The sequence below is a fragment of the Bicyclus anynana genome, chromosome 4 (assembly GCF_947172395.1).
Source record: "Bicyclus anynana chromosome 4, ilBicAnyn1.1, whole genome shotgun sequence".
Lineage (NCBI taxonomy): Eukaryota > Metazoa > Arthropoda > Insecta > Lepidoptera > Nymphalidae > Bicyclus > Bicyclus anynana.
This window is the reverse complement of record NC_069086.1, coordinates 5,125,162-5,129,866: the sequence shown is the minus strand read 5'-3', so window position 1 is coordinate 5,129,866 and position 4,705 is coordinate 5,125,162.

Below are 4,705 nucleotides of genomic sequence, written 5' to 3'. Positions count from 1 at the left end.
GACACGTTTTTAAATTAAATTTAGTTCCCAAACTCGAACCTAGGTGTGGTATAAAAGTATTATATAGTATAGTAAAAGTATTATATAAGTATATTATAAAAGTATGTATGTATGTATGGTCGAACTGTTCAGTTGAAACGCCAAACTGAGAACTGTGTTGATCTCAGTTGTGTCTTCTTAGAAAGTATTAAGCTCAGTTATTCCAATATTCGCACTATAATTTTCAGATTTTACTCCGATTTTTTTTAATTTGATTTCAGTCTACTTTCATTAGTCAAACTCTACAGGCTTTAAATAAACCCATAGCCAAGTCTACAAATTCTAGAAGCAATTTATCCCTGGCTAGAGAAAAAAATATTTATATTTAATCAAAACGCTCCTATTTTAAATTTAAACAATGACACGAGTTTGTCTAAAGAACCACAACAGAAAATATGTTTCAGATCTTTCAGTCATTTTTGATAGATTTTTTAGAATAATATTTTCGATTTAATTTTCGTTTCAAATTCCATGCGTTAGAATGTTTTATTAAAAGGTCCTATCGAAAATTTATATAAATTCCAATGTGATTTTCATAGTTTTTTTTTTATCAGGTAAGTTTATTGATTGTACATAAATCTATCTTCTTGTCTTTCAGTTTCACCATAAATATAAGTTGTGTTCAAAACCGTTTTGATTAAAAGAAAGAAAAACTTAGGTATTCCATGACGCCAACCAGGATTCGAACGCAGGACCTCTCGATCCAAAACCGCATAGGCTATCCACTGGACATGGAAGATAAAATAAAAAAAAAAATAAAAAAAATGAAAAAATAAAAAATAAAATTAAAATTAAAAAAAAAAGTAAAATTCTCGTAATATACGTAACTCCCTAATAATCTCATCCAATATACATTATTGTAATTATTATTTAATAATGATACATTAGGTATTAAAGGTTGTCCACTCAGGCAAAAATTATTTTCTTCTTTTTTTATTTCAGACAGAAATTATGGCACGATGTCGGAGGCGAAGGTAAGATTTTTTTTTTAATTTTTTACGGTCTATTTACATTGAGACAACCAAAGTTTAGGTATACTACGACCCACTGCACTAACACGTAGGCTCTCATGGACTAATTTTTGTGTGTTTGCCTGTAAACTTTATTCCACAAAACAATGGCTAAACATAATGCCTTGAGGCATTTTCTACCTGTTTGACCTTTAGTGATGTGGACAGTATTGAAGAAAAAATATAACAAGAAATGTTCGTGTTCAAAAACGATATTTTTTTTTTTGTACAACTAATAGAATTAAGAAAATTGATTAAGAATAAAACCAAGTAAATTTATTTTCAAATAAGGAATCGTTCTGATTTCAAGATTTTGTGGTCACAATATAAAATAGAGGCTAACTTGTAGAAAATTTGGTAAATTTTGCTATATTTAAAAATGAACAAGTAATAAATCTGTTTTTTTTTTTTGTTTCAGAATGCGCAAAACGTAAGTGGACTACACATACTCTGTTTATCTAATTATCTGCTATGGTTCAATAAAATGTTCCGATAGATACTTGATCAAAGACTGTGGCCATCATAAGAGGGCTCAGAGTCACACAACGAGCTATGCTGCGTGATCGAATCAGAAATGACGAGATCCACAGATGAAACAAAGTCATCGACATAGTTTGAAGAGCTGATGGACGTTAGGATCCAAAGGTGCTGGAATGGATCGCGCACTACAAAACGCAACCTTGGTCAACCCCTCTCACTGCACTCGCTTAGCCAATCTGTCAGTCCATCTGGTGAAAAGTGGAGTGACATCAAACGAGTCACAAGGAGCCGCTCGATGGAAGGCAGCTCAGGATCGTTAATTGGAAGTCCCTACAAAAGGCCTATGTCCTGGGGTGGATGTCCATCAGCTGATATAATAATGTTAACAAATTGTGTGTTTAGCCGGTGTCGGGGGAGATCGGGCAGGTTCAAGCGCTGCCGGCGGGGGGACCGGCGGTACCGTGTGATACAGAGAAGGCGGAGGCGCTGCAGCCGGCGGCGCCGGTGTGCGGCGCGCCCACGGTGAGTATCTAAGGGTTACAACAGACGGTAATTGCTCTATTAGTTTACTCAACACTGGCCAAGGTGTTGAGATTATTATTCTTAACAATTTAAAGGCTGAATACGATGAGAAACAACTTCTCACCTGACGACAATTTGGATTTAGAACCAAACACTCCTGTGAACAACAAACGCACCGCCTCACGGAGCATATTCTCACCGGGCTTACCCGGTTTCGTCCTTCTATCCCAACTGGGGCCATTTTCTTAGATGTAGTAAAGGCCTTCGACTGAGTCTGGCAGGAATGTCTATTAGTTATGCTCAGCCGCTTCGGTGTGCCTTTTACGGAGACCCGTGAGCGTCTGCGTGGATGATCTCTCGTCGTCGGCTTTAGTATGCTCGTGGCGTTCGAGCCGTCCACATTTCATGTTGTGTAATTCTTTATGGGTTAATTGGGATAGGTGGGGAGAGGGACTGGGGAAAGGGGAGTGTTAGTTAACTGTCAAAAACGTCTTTAACCCTACACACAACGTTCACAAGTGCGTGACTCCACTCAAGGTCACATTCTCTGCCATTCCAGGGTCTTATTTTGGTTACAGTTTGATTTGTTAATTAAGTTGTCCTGACAAATATTGTGAATCAAAACCTTTGTTCGACATTGGTTTTCTTATTTTCGAAACCATGAGTCAGCTAAAAAATATGTATTTTACAGTTACAGCAACTGCCGTTCTCGATCGAGCTCGTATTCATACGATAATATCTGCAGATATTGTGGCAAGCGCTATTAACCCGTTAAAGGTACATTGCTATTTAAATCTTAGGGCTCCCGCACACGAGCCACCGGCCACAACCACAATACGCCGCTACCGACATATTTCCTGTAATTTTCATACATTTTTTATGGACTCGCACACTGACGCCGATGGCCGGCACACGCTACAATCGTCGCTGCTCGCTTCTTGTGGCCCGCACCGACCACTGAACGCCGACACAAAACGCCGCCCCACGCCACTCACGCGATTATGATACTGCATGTATGGTTAAAAAAGTAGCAGCATCCGGCTACAAGTGTCGACCACCGGCTACAAGTGGCTATCGCGTGCTTCGGCTACTTTTGTGGTGGATAGTTTATAGTTTTAGTAGGTGTTCGTTATGAACGGATTTTGCGAGAGGGCTAGATTAAGGAGGTTTTTTTTTTATTATTTACAAGTTAGCCGTACCGGAACGCTAAATCGCTTGGCGGTACGTCTTTCCCGGTAGGGTGGTAACTAGCCACGGCCGAAGCCTCCCACCAGCCGGACCTGGACCTCCGGTACCTTATAATGTGGAAAACTGATTATGCTAGATGCTAGTAGAAGAAATTGGTTAAGTATTTTCTTGTTTAAAAAAACGTGCACTAATTTTAAGAATATACCCAACAGAATTGAAAATGCAAAACTTGCCTTTCAAGACTGCGCAACTATGGGGTTGCCAGATGCCAGGCTTAAACAAGTGAGTAAATCTATCTTTTATCTACCTTCATAATTAAAAAAAAATTTAGAGTTTCAGAGTTTTCCGAAAATCTTCAAGTAGAAAGCTAACTTCTGAAACTTTCAGAATTTTAGATTTCGTACTTACGGAGAAATGGGGGGAGGGTGGCCTATTTTCTTGAATAACTTGAAAATTATTTATTTCAAAATTCCAAAAAATATATATTCACGAACTTGATATGAGATCCTCATATCAAGCTCGTGTCACACGATGCAGTTTGAATAATATTTTTTTGATTGTCCATCTTGTCCCTAAAAGTGATTTTCATATTCAAAAATTTCAGAGTTCGAAGTTTTCCGGAAATTTTAAAGTAGAAAGCTAACTTGCCAATTATTATTTAATTAAAAAAATATATATTTAAGTTCGGTCTTTCTGTATGTGTGTCCGTATTTTTGTTGACTGGGTATCAAGCTGAAACTACTGAATGAATTCAAATTAATGAAAATTCCGTGGGTTTTGTGATTTAACGTGTTTAAATAATTGTTTCAGGTATTGTATTGTCCGTGCAGCGTGTACTAAAGAGTTTTCGAAATTGTTTGTGATTTTTATACAACTTTTATCTCTATTAAACAATTATTTAAATTTTTGTTTGCATAATTATTGATGGATGGATAGTCTTTATGTATATTACGCGGGCTATAAGTTGACCTATGCGCAGAAACACATTTTCGGGTTGCATCCCAGTACTTGTACCGAATCGTAAATCTTATGATCCCAGTAGTACCCCATCCCGTAGTTCTATAGAACTGTTGGGATATTTACTATGCTGCCAAACGTTATCCTAATAGTGTAGTATAGTTTTTGCTCTTGACTTTACTTATAGCATATAAGTTAAAAACTTAATAGAGCAAGAGCCCACGACAGCCAGACCTTCGTTATTTTATAAAAGTTGAAAGTTTCTCTGTAGATGTCTCCTATACAGGTAAGAACGACCAGCGACTATAAAGTTTGGGTTGCGGTTACCTGGGCAGGTAACAGGTAGTAAAGGTGTATAAAATAGTACTTGAAATTCGTTAAAGTATAAAGCTCAATTTTTTAATATTTCCTTCGGGATAACTTTAAAAATCTCGTCATCCATTGCCGGACACTTATGACAGTTGCTACCACCTGCCAGACACCCCTAAACTTTAATAAATTATAATTAT